The sequence below is a fragment of the Oryctolagus cuniculus genome, chromosome 15, assembly GCF_051225735.1.
Source record: "Oryctolagus cuniculus isolate XC-2025 breed Fujian yellow rabbit chromosome 15, ASM5122573v1, whole genome shotgun sequence".
Lineage (NCBI taxonomy): Eukaryota > Metazoa > Chordata > Mammalia > Lagomorpha > Leporidae > Oryctolagus > Oryctolagus cuniculus.
This window is the reverse complement of record NC_142881.1, coordinates 83,607,108-83,628,704: the sequence shown is the minus strand read 5'-3', so window position 1 is coordinate 83,628,704 and position 21,597 is coordinate 83,607,108. Positions and strand designations below refer to the sequence as shown.

Here is a 21,597-nt window from a genome sequence, read left to right as displayed (position 1 = left end):
CAGGAGTCACTGTGCACTTACTCCTCATGTAGGATCTCTGTCCTTAACGTGCTGTACACTGAGGCTTAATGCTATAACGAGTACTCAAACAGTATATTCACTTTGTGTTTCTATGGGGGTGCAAACGATTGAAATCCTTACTTAATGTACACTAAACTGATCTTCTGTAAAAAAAAAGAAAAAAAAAAAGAAAGAAAGAAATTATCAATTCCCAACTTGACTCTCACTGGGATTAAACATGACAATAGGTCTGATCTGATTTCATCATCATTTAAAAAAAATCATCTATTATTTTTCACTTTATGTTTCTGTGTGGGAGCAAACTGTTGAAATCCTTACTTAAGGTATACTAAGCTGATCTTCTGTATATTAAGATAATCGAAAATGAATCTTGATGTGAATGGAAGGGGAGAGGGAGTGGGAAAGGGGAGGGTTGTGGGTGGGAGGGACGGTATGGGGGGGGAAGCCATTGTAACCCATGAGTCGTACTTTGGAAATTTATATTCATTAAATAAAAGATAAAAAAAAAGTCATCAGTCAACAAAATTACAAAGAAGGGAGATAGAGCCAGTTATATATAGATATTATTTTAAATTATAAGGGAATGCCCTGTATGCTTATAAAATTATGCTATGGAAAAACTCAAAGGAAACAATGATTTCCCCAAAGACTGTAACGTACAAAAATTGACAAAGTGGAAATCTCAATAGGTTACACATGTTAGCAAAATGGAAAAAGGTCTGAAGGCATTGCTCAGAGAAAGGCCTGCCTGGTGTCCTCTATTTTGCACACTGAATTCTTATTTCACATCAGGCCTTCTTTCAACAGACAAGCAAGCATGGCACACCTCTTCCATGGAGGGAATGACTGGCTACCCACAGACTGAAAGGTTGCTGAGGGAATTTTTGCACAGATTTTTCTCTGGGCAATAAACATTCTACGAGCAAGCTATACGCACAACAGAGTTAAAGAGACAGCAGCAAATGGGCAGTTGAGGAATGAGGCACCCAAAGGAATCACTAACTTTTTTTTTTTTTTTTGACAGGCAGAGTGGACAGTGAGAGAGACAGACAGAGAGAAAGGTCTTCCTTTGCCATTGGTTCACCCTCCAGTGGCCACCGCGGCCGGTGCACTGCGGCCAGCGCACCACGCTGATCCGATGGCAGGAGCCAGGCACTTATCCTGGTCTCCCATGGGGTGCAGGGCCCAAGCACTTGGGCCATCCTCCACTGCACTCCCTGGCCAAAGCAGAGAGCTGGCCTGGAAGAGGGGCAACTGGGACAGAATCCGGCACCTCGACTGGGACTAGAACCCAGTGTGCCGGTGCCGCAAGGCAGAGGATTAGCCTAGTGAGCCACGGCGCCGGCCGAGGAATCCCTAACTTATCACTAAGGAATCACTCAGGATATTGCTGCAAGTGTTCTTGGCTCACAGCTGTGGTGGGCTCCAAAGACAATGGGGCTGGGACCATACCAGTCAGGGAGTTACAAAAGGAAGTGACAATGAAAAAAAAAAAAAGAAGAGAAGAACGGCTGAGAACACGAAAGGGACAAAGTTCTGGTCCTCCTAGTTCCAGGGCATCTCTGTGTAACACTGGGGAGGACACCACAGCTCTAGTCCACTGATGCCTTTCCAGGTGCACTCACTCCCCCACCAGGCAAATGTGCAGTGCAGCTCCTCGGGATTTCTGGCTTACAGTCTGTGCTTCACATCATTAGCTACCTGCTCCTTAAATGGAATCTGTTAGCTACATATAACCAAGAGCCTTTGGTAGTTTGCACTAATTGTGTTGAGTTGCTTTGTTAAGGTACAGGAAAGAAACTATCAGTGTATGTGTAGAAAAGCCGTGATTTCCCTGTTTGCCCCAGACAGCCAGCACTCTTGGCATTGTCTGGTAGACTCATTTAGCTGTCCTGCTCTGATGAGAAGCCCACAGCTGGGCAACATCCAATCATATACTCACCTGCTGTTGAGAGATGAGCTGGGATTCTTGGTACATAAACTTCAAGTCAGGAACATAGCCATTTGTTCCTCTGGTGATGAAGCTATGCAGTAGGACACTGCTCAGATGGTCACAGCACTACCACACGTCGGGACTACCCAGATTCACAGAAAAGGAAAGGGACCTCTGTCCTCATCCCTCAGCTGTTCCACAGAGGAGACAACTGAAGACCTGCCTAGCACGGCCCTCTCCTCCTAGATGCCCAGTGATCACCCACCAGATCAGTGGTTCCCCAGCCTCTTTTGAGCCATGGATCACAAGGTATCACAGAATCACAAAACCAACAGTGAAACGTGAAGAGGCAGATTGTGCAGGTTGAGGTACCCGGGCAGGCAACAACTCTCCTCACTGTATCATTGAGTAGACCCCACAACCTGTTTAAGGACTCCATTTGTCTGTCCAATTGTCTGGATAAGAAGAGAGGAGCATAGTTTAAGCTGTTCCAAACTTTATACAGAGGTCAAAAACTAGTGATACTATGCAGCCCACCAAAAATTTTGTTGGCCATTTTATTTCACTAGCATCATATCTGGAACACACACGGAATTTCAGAAAGCAATGTTACTAGCTGGTTTCTGTTCACTGTGATGTAATCAGCCTAACCTTGTATTGCTCAATTGCACTGTGCTTGTTTAGATCAATGACTTGATGGGTCAGTCCCTGAAGAACAGTAGACTGGAGTTGTGAGACCAGCACCTTGTCCTCCTCAGAGTCTCCTGTGATTCAGATTATAGAATGGCCTCTCACAATCTGGAACCTATCTTCCTTGTGGACTAAGAACATACCTCCCCAAACTGCCTGAGTTTGCCTCACAATTGCTGGCTAGAATACCTCCTCTTGCCAAAGCTGTGATGAGTGCAGGGGATACTGAGACATCTTCAGGATTTGAAGAGTGATTTTCCATGGGAAGAGATAAGTGATAAAGTTACAATTCAAATCCCTACTGGAAGCCAACCTCGGGCCTATTCTTAAACGGCAATCACTGGGCCTTCCCAAACCCTTCATTCTTAGTAGAGAACAACAAGTTACTGTTGCTTTGTTAACTCGATTTCCTATTTGAAAAGCAGAGACAGAGATCTCTCACCTGCTGCTTCACTCCCCAAACTCCTGCAACAGCTGAGCTGCTGAGCCAGGTCAAAGCTAGGAGCCTAGAAGTCCACTCAGGTCTCCCATGTGGGTAGCAGGGACTCAAGTACTTGAGCCATCACCTGCTGCCCTCTCAGATGTGCATTAACAGGTAGCTGCTATGGAGAGCAGAGCCTGGACTCAAACCTAGGCTGTCTGAGATGTGGGCATTCTAAAGAACAGTTTAACCACTACAGCGAACACCCATCCTGTTCACTATTGGTTTTTAGTAGGCTTGATATCCACTTGTCATTCTGTTTGAAAAGCTGTATAATTTTTTTTTGATAGGCAGAATGGACAGTGAGAGAGAGAGAGAGACAGAGAGAAAGGTCTTCCTTTTTTCTGTTGGTTCACCCCCCAATGGCCGCTGCGGCCAGTGCACCAAACTGATCCAAAGCCAGGAGCCAGGTGCTTCCTCCTGGTCTCCCAAGCCGGACTGGAAGAGGAGCAACTGGGACAGAATCTGGCGCCCCGACCAGGACTAGAACCCAGGGTGCCAGTGCTGCAGGCAGAGGATTAGTCTATTGAGCCATGGAACCGGCCAAAAAGCTGTATATTTTTAAAGATACACACCAAAGAAAATAGGTATAAAGTGACAGGATACCTGGCATTTACTTAAATATATCAGCCAGAAAACTCTTAACCAGAAGGGAGGACACAGTAAGCAGAGGTGCCCAAATCTTGTGATTGCTGGACTTCAGAAATGGGTATGCAGGAGTTCATTTACTTTTCACTTTTTAAATATACAAGTTTTCTTTCAATGACTGCCTGTGAATGCAACAAGGCTCGGGAAGTTTCATCTCTCCTTTAGAAGTGAAGGGAGGCTGGCTCTGTGGCTCACTTGGCTAATCCTCTACCTGGGTGCCAGCACTCCAGGTTCTAGTCCCAGTTGGGGCACCGGATTCTGTCCTGGTTGCTCCTCTTCCAGTCCAGCTCTCTGCTGTGGCCTGGGAGGGCAGTGGAGGATGGCCCAAGTGCTTGGGCCCTGCACTCGCATGGGACACCAGGAGGAAGCACCTGGCTCCTGGCTTCAGATTGGCACAGCGCGCCGGCCATAGCAGCCATTTGGGGGGGTGAACCAATGGAAAGCAAGACCTTTCTCTCTGTCTCTCTCTCTCACTAACTCTGCCTTTCAAAAAAAAAAAAAAGTGAAGGGATCAGAAATGCACGTAGGCAGTATACCCTTCTGAAATGCTTGTGCAAAGTTTAACAGGCTGAATGCATGTAAGTTTTCAAGATAGATTTCATCCCAGGCAATTAGCATGTGCTGAAGGACCCCATGCACAAACGTGAGGTTTCCATGCAGCATGTATGCCCAACGCTGGGCTAGTGACACACGCCAGACAAGAAACGCAAGGAAACCACTGCAGACACAGCTCCCGCTAGGCCCATCATCACCTACACTGGCATTTCAAAGGCTCTGCTGAATCCATGGGGCTCAAAATGAAAAACACCTTCTTGTGATCCAGTGTGGGAGACTAGGACGTGCTCCAGGGTGCAGCAAGGAGAGCACACTTCTGTGCACCCAAGAGCAGAGAGCTCTGTGTACCTCCTGAGCACCGTGCCCAGCGACCTTCCTGACATCCAGGGAAGAGGCTCACACTGTGCACTCTCACGGTGCTCTGCAGGCCCAGGCTGTGATATGCACATGGCCACCCTTCCTGTCACATGGTGAGCTCTCAGCAGGCACAGTCCTTATCATCACTTGTCCATCACTGATACCCACCACTGCCACCCTTTCCCCTCAACCTGACTCTGGCGAAGTTGTGGAGGATGAAGGAGTATTTCCTCAGTAACTAGCTGTGCCATCTCATGTCATCCTCACGACAGCCATAGCTTTCACTCTTCCAGTTTTACAGAGAAAGGCATGAGGCTCGTGGATATGAGATTGATTTTCAAACTTTGTAAAACTGGGAAGTGGCTCATCTGGCATTCACACCCAATTCGGGTGACTCTGAAAGATCTCGTATACCTTTACCAATAGAGACTGTGAAATAAAACTGCAGCAACTTTATAGAGGGAAGTCTGGAAATGCAGAACAGGAACTTCACAGTGGAGAAATGTGCCATCACTCTCAGCCACTGTCACCACTGATAATAGAATGTATTGATATCACATGACACCCTCTAGTGTGATATGATGAGAAGAGCACGTCACTTCTGTGGTTTTCTCATCCAAACCCACACTTCACTCTAATCGTGAGGAAAATAAACCTAAATTAATTATATGCCACAAGCATCAGACCAGGACTCTTCAAAAGTTCCAAGCTCATAAAACCAAAAGATGGAGAAACTGTTACAGTTTAGACCAGACTAATGAAAGTAAATGGAAGCTAAATGCAAGGTGGCATCCTGGATTGGATGAGGGGACCAGGTAAAGAACACCAGTGGAAAACCTGGGGGAAACCTGAAACCTGAAGTTTAGTTAACAAAACCGTTCCAATGTTAATTTCCTAGTTTTAATACACAGAGCATGTTTACAAAAGATTTAACACTAAGGAAAACTAAGTGAAGGGAACTGGCCTGGTTTGCTATTGGTGCTATAACAAAGGACCACAACTTTCTGACCTAACAGCACAAGCACATTATCATTCTACAGGGCAGAAGCATCACTAGGCTAAAATCAAGATCTTCCCTCTGGAGGCTCTAGGGCAGAATCTGTTTCCCCCACCCATGTTTTTTAAAGACATATTAATTTATTTGAAAGGCAGAGATACATAAAGGCAGAGGCACAAAGACACACACACACACACACACACAGAGAGAGAGAGAGAGAGAGAGAGAGAGAGAGAGAGTCAGTCTCCCATTAGCTGGCTCACTCCCCAAATGGCCAAAACAGAAAAAACTGGGCTGATCCAAAGCCAGGAGCCAGACCTTCTTCCTGGTTTCCCACGTGGGTGCAGGAGCCCAAGGACTTGGGCCATCTTCCACTGCTTTCCCAGGCCACAGCAGAGAGCTGGATTGGAAGTGGAGCAGCCAGGACTCGAACCGGCACCCATATGGGATGCTGGCACTGCAGGCAGTGGCTTTCCTCACTACACCCCACAGCGCAAGCCCCTTCCTTTCCTTTTTAGAGAACTGGTGAAATGTGCATAACAAAAAATTTACCAGTGGCATTCAGCACGTGTACATTACTGTGCAATGATCACCACCCGCCATCTGTGTCCAGAACACTCTCCTGTTCCCAGAGTAAAACTCTCGGCCTATTCAGCAAGTTGTTTCCTTGCCTCTCCAGCTTCCAGCTTGGCTCATATCCCTGTCCCCTCTTCAAAGACAGCAGCACAGCATCTCCAAATCCCTCCTGCACTCCCCAGCCTCCCCTTTCCCTTATCAGGACCCCTGTGCTTACTGTGGGTCATCAAGTTCAACCAGAGTAGCATCCCCTTCTCTAGAACCGTAAGTCAATCACAGCTACAAAGTCCCTTTTGCCTTTTAAAGTGACACAGTGACAGGTTCTAGAGGTTAGGATATGGACATATGGATATGGACATATTAGATGAGGTCCTTCTTCTTTCACAGCTAAACAGGAATTCTGTTATCTTTGCAACTTTTCCAGAAATATGAAATTATTTCAAAGTAAAATATTAAAAAGATAAATACGTATGTGACAACTTTAAAAACAGATTGCATTAGAATCACAGATTTCTGGGATGAGTGTTGTGATAGAGGGTAGGCTGCTGCCTAGGACACACATCCTGCATCAGAATGCCTGAGGTCAAGTCTTGCCTCTACCTCCAATCCATCTTCCTGCTCAAGAACACTCCGGAGGCAACAGATGATGACTCACATACTTGTGCCTGTAACATCCACATGGGAAACCCAGATGGAGCTCCTAGTTCACAGCCCCAGCCGGGCCCAGCCCTGGCTGTTGCAGGCAGTTTGGAGAGAAAATTAGCAGATGAAATAAATCAATCAACCAAACTTTTCTCTCTCTCTCTCCAACTCTCTGTCATTCTGCCTTTCAAATAAATAAAAATAAACTTAAAAAATCCCACAGATTCATAGGCTAAGATTGAATGGGAAATTAAAGACATTCTTTTTACTGACCAAATTTTAGACATCCTTATGAATCATAATCTGTGGAAAATTGGGTGGGGTCATCAGAAAAATGATCCCTAGATATTTCTCTGGAAAGTGCTTTGCATTGTGGTTGAGACCAAGACCAAGGACTACTCCAACACCCAGTGGTAGGTGACTGGCCTGAGCCCAGTCATCCATGGGGAGCTCTGGCCCCCTGCTAGTAGTAGAAGATCTACAGTTTCTCAGAGCCTCCCAGCATCTCCTGATACATATTCCAACACCTCCCTAAACAAACTGCATCTGACCTCTTCTGTCACCACCAAGGCAGCATAGATTAAAAGGGTTAGCAAGGGAGGTGGTGACTCTGCTGAAGACCCTCCTACAGAGCACAGACAAAACAAATCCCAAAGGCTCTGGTGCAGGGGTATCCCAGAAGGATGCCTGGAGATCAGGAACCCAGAATTCTGCCTTGCTGATCTTCACTTTATAACCCTCCCTAGTAATATGTTTAACGAAACCCCATGACCTTGTAGAATTGACCCTCTTCCAATTCATCCCATAAACAGCATGAGAAAGAGACAACTCAGGAGCAAAATTACATTTTGCCCATTACTTACATCATTTATTCATTTGTCAATAGTACAGAAAAATGATTTAGTAGTTATATTTCCATTTCCTGTAGACTCAAGAGCTACCATTTGAAGACCACCACTCCTGGAATACTTTGAAAAGGCACTTGGTGGCCTCTGGCAGCACAAGATGAATAAAATGCCAATGAAAGTGACTGATTCAGGAAATTCAATGTGCAACCTTTCTTGGCAAGGGGTGTTCTTTTTATAACTTGTACCTGGTCAGAAGTGAATTGAAAGTTTTCTGTGCCTGGATAAATGGCTCTGCAGTGAAGAATGAGTAAATAGCAAAGGAAAAAACTAGAGGGGGCAGGGAGGGATACAGAGGCCCCTGCAGACTTTGTGAATCATTAAGAGAAAAAGAGATAAAGCAACTCTCTAAAATCATACTCTATGGGGGAAAACAGAATTAAACTATCTCTTTTATGTCATCAGTAGAATCAAAAAATACAATCTGATAAGAAAGAAATAGACTGATATCAAAGAAATTCCAAGCATCCATAAAGAGAAACATAAGTTTACCTTTTTCCCAAGAGATTCATTAGTGTAATGAAACCAGAAGCAGCCTTGGAAATAAATTGTTTTCAATGGACCAAAAATTATTTTTGAATTGTCAAGAATATGGAAATGAGATAAAACTGGATTGAAACAGAAGTCAAAATAGTAAGAGTGATAATAAACTGCCCAAAACAACAGGGATAAACAAAATTTGTTCTAAGATAACCCAGGGGAAGCTCTAAGCTGAAGATTAAACAAACAAAAAAACACATAAGCCTGAGTAGGCCAGGGCATCTCGAAAGCAACTGATTTAAAACCTGGGTCTCACACAGCTACGGAGATAATAATTCTCTCCCAACACCCCACCAAAATGAACCACAGCTTCTAGAAGCAGAGGCCTTTGACCTCAGCCTAACACCAATGAAGTAAAGCACGTTCTAAAAATCAATGTGACAGTGGACATGTCCCAGACAAGTGTGCTGACCTTGGAAAGAGAAGATGAACAGAACAGAGCAACTCAGAGCTCCCTAGTAGACAACTAGAAGGGCAATAGTGAAACAAAATGCATTGGAACAGCCACATGGAGGAAACTCTGTGTCCCAAGCAAAGCTCTTTATATCATTTTGGTGGTGATGGGGGTCCCCAATCTGCCAACCTGCTCCGTCCCCATATACCAACAGTGTAGCTGACCTATAATGCTTCTCCCATCTGCACCCAAGCCACCATGAGTGCCCCCTTGAGAAGCTCGTTGGAAACACAGACCCCTGCTTTACTCATAAATGTGCAATAATTTGGGTGTCTGGTGATACAATTTATGGAGGTAAGGAAGAAGAGGTGAATGTTAATTAGAGGGAGACGGTGGAGACTTGGGGAGATGGATGAAGGAAATCCGGAACTTCAAGATAGACCTGTTAGTGTGGGAATGAGAAATACCAAACATCAACTCTGATAACACACAATCACTTTAAACTCTTCTGTCAAGCTCAAGATTTCCGGGACTGCATTGAAAACAAATACAAATATATACTGCTTTTATCAGAAACAAACAAAACCAAATGACACTGAAACCTTGCCATTAAAAAGTTACTCAAGGGTATAGTGGCTGTTCATAGATAATAGCTTAGGAGTACCCATTTTAGTATCAAGATAGAATCCACAGCAAAATGCATTAAGTAGAGAAATGGTTTACTTTGCATAGCTAGAAAGTGTAGCCCATAATGAAGAACTAACAATCATGAACCACTGGAAATGAATCACACAGCATCGTAGCATAAGGCAAAACCATTAGGAATGCAGGAGAACACTGACAAGCAACTATTACAGTAGAAGGCTCTTAGTGCAATGAAATGTCAGAGACAGAGTAAGTAGGCCAGAAATAAATAAATAAGGAAGTAAATAAACAAACACGCACATAAATAAGGACATGGAGGCTTTAAACAACGTAATGAATAGATGCAAGCAATGTTTATGGTGCGCACTTTGGATGTGAATCTCAACCCAACTCCTTCTTCTTGCTCCTTTCCCATTTGCTCCCCTCCCTCTTCCTCTGCCACTTCCCTCCCCCCCCCCTTTTTTTTTGGAAAGTGAGTTCACTGGAGCACATACATATCTATTCAAGTTACTTCCAATCCCTTTAGGATGACAGAGGATGTAAATAAGTAATCACATAAAGGAGGGAAAACGTTCTGAGGCCGTGGAAGAAGTAGCTATCACCCGAGGTGTGAGCTGCACACCCTAACGTGCATGTTCACCCTTGATGGAGGCTGAGCCCCAAGCCCTGGGTCCTGGTTTCAGAACTTGTCCCTGCCCTGCTATTGCTGTTCTCAGGGCACAGGCTGCCTTGGCCACTGCTGGAGCAATGATTCCAACATGAAGCTGGGGCATTCTGCTATTATGCAGACTGGTTTCACTTTTTCTCAATCTAACATATCCCCAAAATAGACCTGGGAAGTGTACTGCCCGAGGTTTGAAGTTCGGTGCAAAGTTTGAGGGAACATTCCACAAGATGGCCCTCCATTCTGACCCCTACTGCAAGCTCGAGCGTTCCCTCAAACCACTCAGTTTTGATAATGAATCAGAAGGACTCACAGAAAGACTCACAGTTAGGGTTTAATGCAGGGAAAGGACAGACTGGCTCAGCCAATGGATGAAGCACCCAGGACACAGCTTCCTGTTGTCCATCCCCTGTGGAGCCAGGACACTGTCACTCTCCTGGCGATCGTGTGTGACGACGCAGAGTACTGTCAACCAGGGAAGCTCACTCGAGCTCTGGTGTTCAGGGATTTCACCGGGTCTCCACCCACAGGCATGACTGACTGTCTATGTGCTCGATCTAAGTCTTCAGTGCCTCTGGGGTCACCGGACACTATGTGATAGACAGCCGCCATTCACATCACTGTTCTTTCTAGCATGGCCAGTGCCCACTGAAACACTGGCTCACACGGCTAGCCCCATCCCCAAATTGTATTGTAGACTCTGTAGCAGGACCCAGTGCTCCTATGTGGACAGAGACCATCCTGTCACGGGTCACACTCCAAGGACACAGAGATAACCTCCCGGAAGCCAAGGACACAGGCAAGACTTCCTTCTGGGTAAAGTTAAATCCTTGAGCACACAAAGGCACTGGACCTTCTGCTCGGGACATGTGTATGAGAGCTGAAAGAGGTCAGGGCCATGTGAGAACAAAGTGAATGTGAGCCACACTGGCTGGCACTCACCAGGCCCTTCTGTGTGTTCGCCATTGCTCATCTCCACACTGAGGTGCCAGTCCCCTGTGAAGCAGGTGCAGTGGTCAGCAGCCATGTGGTCAGGGTGTGGTGCTGAAAAAGGAAAGCAGATTGGAAGTGACTAATGACGTGAGCCAGCTTCACAACTCCCCTCTGGTAACTTCGGGCAGTTGCTACTAGGATGGAAATCCATACAGGCACGTTTTGTTCAGCACTGCACCTTCACTGAGAAGGCTGCCTAGCACAAAGTAAACACTCAGGAAGTCACCACTGGATAAATGAAACCTCTAAACTAGGGCTCATTCCCTAGCGTTGGAAGTGTAGAAAACGTCTCTACCTTGTAGGAAGCTGTAAAGATTAATAAGCTAATGCAGCAAGGCCACGAGCATGGAGTAAGTGCTCAGGAAACACAGCAATTACTGTTAGGACTGCTACCAAGCTCAACAGATAGCAGGATCAGACACTGGCAGAAGCCCATGTCCCAGCCCATGTTCTGCGGCTGTAACAGACCACCACAGACTGGGCAGTTTATCAACAACAGGCACTCATTTGGGTTCTGTAGGCTGGAATTCCCAGTGAAGGGCCATCTCTGGCGGGGTGTTACACAGGGTGGAGGGCCTGTGAGGAAGAGTCAGGCAAAGTCACTCTTTTGCCAAGAATGCACTCTTTCAAGGACTGAGCCACTCCTGTGATACTGGGATCAGCCCCTTCAGGAGGACAGAGCCCTTCTGACCCAGTCACGGCTTAAAGCCCCACCACCATCACAGAGTACTGTTACCACGGCAACCAAACTCTGACCAGAGCAAATCTTTTGTGCCCCTCAGGGCCTGCACCTGAGCTTTTAGCAGAGCTGGAGCACCAGTAGCCCAATAATGCAAGTGCAAAACCCCAGTGCAACACAGACTCCATCCCTCCACAGGCTGTGCTGTGAACAGTTCCTCTTTATTTTCTATCACCTTCATTTCCTCTGACATCTACTGCTCCTCCCATTTGATTCACTCTACTGTTCTCTGAATTTTTTAAGATGCATAAGTTATTTTCAGCTTCCCATTTTTTTAAAAAAAATGTTTTAAATTTATTTGAGAGGTAGAGTTAGAAAGGGAGAGACAGAGAAAAGATCTTCCATCTGCTGGTTCACTCCCCAAATGGCTGCAATGGCCGGAGCTGAGCTGATCTGAAGCCAGGAGCTTCTTCAGGGTCTTCCATGGGGGTGTAGGGGCTCATGCCCCTGGGCCATTTCCATTGCTTTCCCAGGCCATCAGCAGAGAGTTGGATTGAAAGAGGAGCAGCCAGGACAAAAACGCACCCATATGGGATGCCAGCACCACAGGTGGAGGCTAAGCCTACTACGCCACAGCACCAGGTCCCTCAGCTTACTTTTATACAAAATGTAGGTTCTTGAGGCTAGAGAATGTCCTCAACATGCAGCCTTAGCAGTGTTACAGGTCTGCCATCACGTGATATGACTGTCATTACGTTCTGGCTTATAACTGTATATATTTTACCTTCCCTTTTACTCTGTAATTGACTTTTGCTTAGGATTTGAACAAAACATCCACATTCCTCAACAAGAATGCATTGGAAAGTATTGGCTTTCCAGGCCAAAAATGTCAGCCTTATGAAATCTAAAGCCTCAAAATTCAGTTTTAAAAAATGAACTGTGCCAGAGTCACTGTGCACCTGCTCCCCATGTAGGACCTCTGTCCTTAATGAGTTGTACTGAGAATTAATGGTAAAACTAGTCTTCAAACAGTACTTTATACTTTGTGTGTCTGTGTGAGTGCAAGCTGTTGAAATCTTTACTTAGAGTTGGTCTTCTGTATATAAAGATAATTAAAAATGAATCTTAGTGAAAAATGGGATGGGACAGGGAGTAGGAGGTGGTACGCGAGTGGAAGTATGGGGGCGGGTATTGGGGGGAGAACCGCTATAATCCAAAAAGCTGTATCTATGAAATTTATACTTATTAAATAAAAACTTTATTTAAAAAATGAGCTGTGCAACATTTGAAAGTACAGGCTCTGGGTCTGTGTCCTGGAATGCCAGGGGTAAGGCTGGCCATTCAAGGTGGCAGCCTCTTCCATGGCCCTTTCCTCAGCCACACAGAAACCAGGCTCAGAGCCTCTGTCCAGAGCTTCCCTGCACTGGATGTGACCCAAACTCTGGTGCTGAAGGGACCTCTCCAACTCATTATGGTGCATCTGTTAGTATTTGCAGAGAACACAACTGGTCACTAGCTATGACAGTCCACTCTCACTACAACTAAAGAGCATCCTACAGCGCTGCAGCTCAATAGGCTAATCCTCCGCCTTCCAGCGCCGGCACACTGGGTTCTAGTCCCGGTCGGGGCACCAGATTCTGTCCTGGTTGCCCCTCTTCCAGGCCAGCTCTCTGCTGTGGCCAGGGAGTGCAGTGGAGGATGGCCCAAGTGCTTGGGCCCTGCACCCCATGGGAGACCAGGAGAAGCACCTGGCTCCTGCCTTCGGATCAGCACGGTGTGCCGGCTGCAGCGCACCACCCGCGGCGGCCATTGGAGGGTGAACCAACAGCAAAGGAAGACCTTTCTCTCTGTCTCTCTCTCTCACTGTCCACTCTGCCTGTAAAAAAAAAAAAATCTTAAACTTACATCCTACTCTATCTTTTCACTTTTAAAATACTAGAATGCGGGCTGGGTGCTGTGGCTCACTTGGTTAATCCTCCACCTGTGGCACCAGCATCCCATATGGGCACTGGGTTCTAGTCCTGGTTGCTCTTCTTCCAGTCCAGCTCTCTGCTGTGGCCTGGGAGGGCAGTGGAGGATGGCCCAAGTGCTTGGCCACCTTCACCTGCATGGGAGACCAGGAAGAAGCTCCTGGCTCCTCATAGCACTGGCTGTAGTGGCCATTTGGGGAGTGAACCAATGGATGGAAGACCTTTCTATCTCTCTCACTGTCTATAACTCTACCTGTCAAATAAATAAATAACTAAATCTTAAAAAAAATACAAGAACGTCACACATGGGTACTTCAAAAGTTCATGGAAATGGAAGCAGAAGATCTATTCACTGGAACACAGAAATGTTTTGAAAACCATGCAGATGGAGTATTTCGTTTCTAGGCTTAATGTGAAACAAGTGATTCCTTTCTGCATGCCTCAGCCTTGGGCCACACCCACCCCTGAGCACTGACAATTAGATGAATGAGCTTGGGTAAGTCATTTAAGCCCTCAAGATCTCAGTCAGTCTGCCTATAAAATGGGTACGACACCAAACCCTGGAGTTGCTGTGCTGATAAAATCGGAGAATCCTTGGAGATGCTCAGCACAGCTGCTGACCCAGCCTAAGCAAGACATTCAGCTGTCATTGTTCTTGTTACTGTAGAGGCCATGATTAGGCTCAGTGAGGTACGTAGATCCTCTTTAGTGCACTCTCAGCTACCGAGCATTTGTAACAGTCCCGAGACACAAGCAGAATGCAATAGAAAATGGAAAGCCTTAAGTGAGCCTGGAGGGAAAGGAAAGGACAGCTCTCTCATGAGCTCAGTGAGCGTGCATGCATGTGTGCTCTCTCCTTATATATGTGTGTCAATGGTGTATTTAAAAAACGTAAAAATATAACTTTAATTACAACATAATTAATGAATAATTTATATAAAAGGTCTCTAACATGAGTATATATACACTTCTAAGTATGTTAGCAGAGCGCTAATGAGATATAAATGCCATATAAATAAATACAGCACTTATTTGCCTTTTTCTAGCACAGCCTCCCTAAGTTCTAGTGTCCTGGAATTTAAGGTTGCCAAAATTGCTACTTTGGCATCTTATTTACAAGCTTTAGATCCACGTAATTATCTGAGGATGGAACGAGGGGTAACTTATGTTTTCTTTAAACTGATGTTTCATGTAAACTTCTGTGAGGCTGAGAACTCACATGGATGGGGTCTGTTCACCCCACCTGGTGTCCCATCTGAAGCCATGCTCTGTCTCTGATCATCAGGTCCCAGATGTCTGTGGGTAACAGGCCTGTTCCTGCAAGCAGGAACTCCCACATTCAGCTCCCACGCAACTTTTCCTTTTAAGTTTAGAGACAGAGGTGGAGAGAATTCCCACCTCTGATTCACTCCCTAAATTCCCACAATGGCTGGGGCTGGGGCTGGGGCAGGCCATGCCAGGAGCAGGACTCAATCCACATTTCCTATGTGGTTGATAGAAACCTGATTCCTTGAGCCATCAGCACAGCCTCCCAAGGTCTACATTGGTGGGAAGCTGGAATCCGGAGTTGGGCCCAGGAATTGAACTCAGAAACTCTGAAGTGGGATACAGGCATCTTAAGTGTAAAGCTAAATGCCCACTCCCTTCCAGGTATATTTTGATCTCAAATGCACTTGAAAAATATCGCAGTTATCTTCCAACATAACAATCAGATTTCTTATCATTAGTAAGCCTTGCTATTGTGGTTACAGTGGTGAGGATCATTTAATGGAACACAAAATTTAGGAAAATGGGGCTGGGTTTGTCTATTTGTATGACTTTCAGGAAACTAACTTGGTTACACACACACCCATACATACTCCATGCGTTATACTGAGAACATTAGGTAACAGTGTACAAAATTGCAGCTATGTAGGATCAGTAAGTTTAGAGACCTAACCTATAGCATGATGAAAGGGGGAGAGGGAGAGGGGGAGGGGAAGAAAACACATAAAAGAGTATTGGGTATACTTACCTACTTTAACATAGTAATTGTGCTTTTAGCACTGCATCCTCAGGAAATATTTTAAATTCAGAGAAAGAGTTATTTTCAGAGATATTTAGTGTACTCTCATTTATAAAAATAAGCACTGAAAAAAATCTGAACATTCAACAACTGCTAAGTAATTTATACTATTCCCATCTGTTAGAATATTATGTAGCCATTAAAGTGGTTTATAAAGAATCAGTAATAACACATACAGTGAAATAAAATGTGAGTAAAAAAAATCATAATTAGGTAAAAGTAACCAGGCAGAGTGAAAGACAGAAAGAAAATGGGCTTAAATGTGTGTTATTGCTCATCTTTGGATGGTGAGGCTATGAATAACGCTTTGGTTCTTCCCTTTCTGTTTACATTCCAAATTTTATAAAATAAAGAATTCTCTGAAACAGTAGCCTGTGCTTTAAAAAGGAAAGAGACAAAAGCCCAGGCAGTCAATGGGAAAAGAGTATGTACTTTCTCCTCTCTGTCTTGACCCTTCAAAGGTCCCCACCAAAACTTCCCCTGGAAAGGTGAGTGTGTGTTGCTGCCCATGAGGCCCAGTGCTCCACATCTAGCTCACTACAGTCTTGCATTTAGACAGTTGGGAAAGGGTTCTACTCTTTTCTAGCCCCAGCTCTCCAAACACTCAAGGAACCCTGGACTAAACAGAGTAAAAGCAATGATTCTGGCCCAATTCCACTCCATTCCTTCAGTCACCACTGTACAACCCTGATGCAAAACAGGATAAAATTTCTCACTCATCAGTCTTTTTCACACGAGAACTCAAACAGTCTCACAAATGGCCTAGGATTCCAAAGCAGTAAACCTGTCCAGTCCAATGGAGCATACTGTTGAAAATACCAACTGTGATTTGAGGAGGCTGACGACAAACTCTTGGGAACACTCAAGGAACAGCACAACTCACTATCACAATTGACCCAATGGCTGTCCTAAAAGCTAACTTCAAGTTCCCTTCCTACACACCTGATACTTGTAACACATTTGCCTCTGCTCCCCAAGCCAAAGGCATCCCTTGGACAGCTAACATTTCTGCAAACTGATGTCTATTTGTAGCAATTTGGTTTATTATCAGTGGTTCAGGGACAATTTAGAGCAGACTTTGGCAGCCTCTTACGATAACAATCTGCCCCCGTTGTGTTCCTTATGGAAGACACCTGCTTTGCCAGGAAGATATATTAGCTGTGGATGACTGAGTAAGAACATGATTAAGATGTCAAAGTTTCTACTGGATCCTGCTGGGCCTGCACATACTAAATCGCAGGGCTGTCTGTTTCCTGTGTGGGCCACAGTGCCTGTCCAAAGGGGCTTAGTTCCTTCATACATTTAGTGTTGGAAAATGTCAATAATGTCACAGGTCACTAGGGAAAAAAAACAAAAAACAAAAAAACAGGCTCTGAGATGATGACTTCATCCTTGATCCTCTCCAGAAGAGTTTTTTTTCCTTTTTTTTTTTTTTAAGATTTATTTATTTATTTGAAAGGCATAGTTACAGGGAGGCAGAGGCAGAGAGAGAGACAGAGAGAGAGGTCTTTCATCCACAGGTTCACTCCCCAAATGGCCACAACGGCCCAAGCTGCATTGATCCAAAGCCAGGAGCTTCTTCTGGGTCTCCCATGTGGGTACAGGGGCCCAAGGACTTGGGTCATCGTCTGCTGATTTCCCAGGCCACAGAAGAGAGCTGGATCAGAAGTGGAGCAGCCGGGACTTGAACCAGCATCCATATGGGATGCCGGCACTGCAAGCGGCGGCTTTACTTGCTACACCACAGCGCAGGCCCCATCCAGAATTCTAACCGAACACAGCCTGGAGTCAGGCCGTAGCTAAAACAGCTCCCAGAAGACTCAACACAGCTAGAACTGATGAGGGCTTCCTAAGGGCCCACACTTGTTTCAATTTGGGTTCATCTGGGACAGAGGCTTTTGTCTATTGATAGCCAAGATGATAAACATAGTACAACTCACATAAAAAAATAAAGTTAAAATAAAAAGAATTTTAAAAATGATAAAAAGAAATGTGTCACATACTTGCATCTCCTCATTAGAGGCTGGCTTCTCTGGAGGTAGAGGAGGATGTATGTGAGATTTTCTGAGGCAGCAGGTTTTTTCTCTCTATTCACTATGCTATCCTTGCCCATCAAGGAATATTCCAATTATAAACACAGAGAGGGGCCAGCACTGTGGTATAGTGGATAAAGCTGCCCCTTGCAGTGCCGGCATCCCATATGGATGCTGGTGCAAGTCCCAGCTGCTCCACTTCTGATCCAGCTCTCTGCTATGCCCTGGGAAAGCAGTAGAAGATAGCCCAAGTCCTTGGGCCCATGTACCCACGTGGGAGACCTAGAAGAGGCTCCTGGCTCCTGGCTTTGGATCAGTGCAGCTCCAGCCATTACGGCCAACTGGGGAGTGAACCAGCAAATGGAAGGCCTCTCTCTCTCTCTCTCTCTTTCTCTGCCTCTCTTTCTCTCTGTGTGTAACTCTGACTTTCAAAGAAATAAATCAGTCTTTAAAAAAAAAAAACACAGAGAGAACATCAGATGGAAAAAAAAATGGTGGGAGAAAGAAGGGAAGGGAATGATTCTTGATCTTGGTCTCGTCCTCATTCTCATCACTGCCCAAACTACCCAGGGACTGTGGCTGCTCAGCCCCAAGGCCTATCACCCCCCTTTTATACAGATCTGGTTTGGTGCAAAGGGCACAAGGATTTCGTTCATATACACAGACCACAAATTTGGCTCTGAAGCTTATGAGCTGCAGGACCTTCACCTCTATGACCATCGGATGCAATCCTACACCTTGAAGCATGCACTAATCAAATTATACCCTCCAGGCCAGACCACAGCTCACTAGGCTAATCCTCCGCCTGCGGCGCTGGCACTCTGGGTTCTAGTCCCTGTTGGGGCACCGGATTCTGTCCCTGTTGCTCCTCTTCCAGTCCAGCTCTCTGCTGTGGCCCAGGAAGGCAGTGGAGGATGGCCCAAGTGCTTGGGCCCTGAACCCGCATGGGAGACCAGGAGGAAGCACCTGGCTCCTGGCTTCGGATCAGTGCAGCATGCCAGCTGTAGCGGCCATTTGGAGGATGAACCAACGGAAGGAAGACATTTCTCTCTCTCTCTCTCACTGTCTAACTCTGCCTGTCAAAAAATAAATAAATAAAATTATAACCTCCAAAAAACATCTGGTAATGTCTCAATAGATATGAGCTGCCTCTTTCTTCACTTACAAGGTCATTCAGGTCTCAGCTCAACTGCCATCTCCTCAAAAGAGCCTCCTGTGTCCCCAGCCACCACCCTCCTCACTCAGGAGCACATCGCTGCCTTACTCATCTATCTGACCACTCGTCTGTTTTCTGCCTTGCCAGCCACAAAGAGCTCTACAAGGACAGGACACTTGACCTTGTTGGCCACTGTGCACAGGGACTGGAGCTGTTGCTTAGAAACGGTGGAGCTCATACACTTTTCTTGGATGGATGAGGCCTAAGCACGGGCTCTAGCTGAGAAGACCTCACAGTGTGTAGAGAAGTGTGGATGAGGGCCTCAGGAAGGCCTCACGAGCATGCTGTGGCCGGCCAGCTCAGCAGGCGGCCCACCGCTCAGGGAACAGCTCCTAAGCACAGAACTCACTTTGGTGCTGGTGTGCCACCGCCATGCCTCAGGCTTCTGGGACACAGCTGGGCGAGCCGAAAAGCCGCCGCCCAGTGGGTTCATGCAGAGCACACTCCCGCTCCGCACCCCTCACAGGACAGCCAAGGGCTCCCTGGATAAATCCAGAGTGACAGCGAAGAGCAGGAGGAATCCTTCTTAGAAGGGAGAATTGGAAACTCTGAGAGCCAACTCCGTGTGTTCCCAGCCACAGAGACCTAGACTTGGGCATATGCCACACACACCTTCTGTCTAGTTGGGCACCAGTCCTAGCCTCAGTTATCAGCTTCCTCTTAACATTTCTTTGTTGGAAAAGAAAGAAAAATCTATCTTTGATAAAAGAGTTTGTGTTCCTTAGAGAAAACTGAAAATCATGATTTTTAAACCTCATTAGTAATCCAAATAAATAAAGGACCATGTCCCTCAAAAATTAGAACAATTAAAATAAGTTTCCATACTAAAGCATGGTAAAATGGCATACTCATACACTACCATTGAGAGAACTGGGGAGAGTGTTTCGCCTGGAAGTTAAGATTCCTGCATCCGGGGCCAGCATCATGGGGTACCAGGTAAAACCACCATCTATGATGCCAGCATCTCATATGGGCACCAGTTCATGCTCCAGTTCCTCTACTTCTGATTCAGCTTCCTGCTAACGGCCTGGGGAAAGCAGCTGAGGATGGCCAAAGTGCTTGGGCCCCTGCACCCAATGGGAGACCAGGAAGAAGCTCCTGGCTTCAGTCTGATCGAGCTCTGGCAGCTGCAGCCATCTGGGGAGTGAACCAGCAGATGGAAGATCTCTCACTCTCTCTCTTCTCTCTCCCTCCCTCCCTCTCTTTGTGTGTGTGTGTTTGTGTGTGTGTGTGTGTTCCTCTAACTCTTCCTTTCAAATAAAATAAATCTTTGGGGGGGAAAAGATGCCTGTATTTCACATAGGGATACCTGAGCTTTATTCCCAGTTCTGGCTCTTGATTCCATTTTTCTGCTAATGTGCACTTTGAGAGACAGCGGCGATGGTTCAAGTAACTGCATTCCTGGCACTCACGTGGAAGGCCTGGGTTGTGTCTCAGCCCCTGGCTTCAGCCCTGGCCCAACCCCAGCTGCTGTAGACATTTTGGTAGTGAACCAGCAGATGAGAGCTCTCTGCCTCTCAAATATATAAAGAAAATATGGAAAGGAGTTTTGAATCTTATAAATATTTGCATCGGTCTGCCACTTATGGTTGTACAGGTTGAGTTTTGAACAACTCCAAGGGGCGCTACTCTCCTTGCAAGAATTATAGATGTAGTTATTGAGACAATTTTCCTGTAGGTGGCAGTCAAGTTCCTGGTGGAAATGGCACCTTATTATAATTTGCACAAGTTACTTTTCAGCTGCTGGTAAGGGTAATTTACAAACATGAACACTGTGGCTCCATTTCCATGAAATTCACACTAAGAAAAAAAATTTCCTGATGTGGGAAATGTTTTATACGCAAAGATGTTCATCACAGCATTATTCAATAATTGCAAACAACCTAAATGTCCAAGAGTAAGGAAATGATTAAAGCAACTGTGTACACACAATTGATATTTATGAATAGCTTATAATAACAGGGAAAAGCTGCTGTGTTACCATTATAACTTTATACCTGGGGATAGAAAATTGTGTATACAGCCATGATTACTCTATGTAAAACAAACACAAACCTTTAAAAGCTGTTCAAAATAAATTTGTAGGATAGTAAAAAGCTAAAATATTAGCAGCAGTTCTTTGGGGATGTAGTGTTACTAATTCTATTTTTGTCTCTCTAATTTACTATATTTTCTAAATATTTTAATGAGCATGTATTCATTTTATACTGAAATCTCCACAAATAAATTTCTAGAAGCAGAGAATAGTCAGAAATTAGAGGCAGAATTCAAACCTTTCAATATTCTGTTGCTGAGACATGAAGACACTGAAACACCTGATGTAGCATTTCAGCATTTGGGGGAGATGTTTCAGGATCTAATCCAAGATAATCCTTTTACACCACCACCCACAGAAAAGGAACCACAGGCATGGAAACCTCAAAAGGAGGAGAGCAAGAGCCTGTGTCATCAAGAGTAAAAGATATTACTATTGCCTGTGCCTCATGTCTCAGTGCAGAGCCTCAAGGAACAGAGTAGAAAAGGCCTCCTGCCCATCAGCATGGGGTTCAAGGTTAGGAATACACCCAAATATTCCCCACCTCACAGCCAGCAG

General features: G+C 45.4%; 1 long non-coding RNA gene across 8 annotated transcripts in view; it reads right to left on the bottom strand.

Moving 5' to 3' along the window:
- The window catches only part of LOC149122132 (uncharacterized), a 163,309-nt gene that overhangs the window by 96,759 nt on the left and 44,953 nt on the right, over window positions 1-21,597 (bottom strand). For all 8 annotated transcript variants that reach the window (XR_016221798.1, XR_016221796.1, XR_016221793.1 and 5 more), the window contains one exon: window positions 10,991-11,092. This is a non-coding gene — a long non-coding RNA (uncharacterized LOC149122132). The remainder of the gene's footprint in view (window positions 1-10,990; window positions 11,093-21,597) is intronic.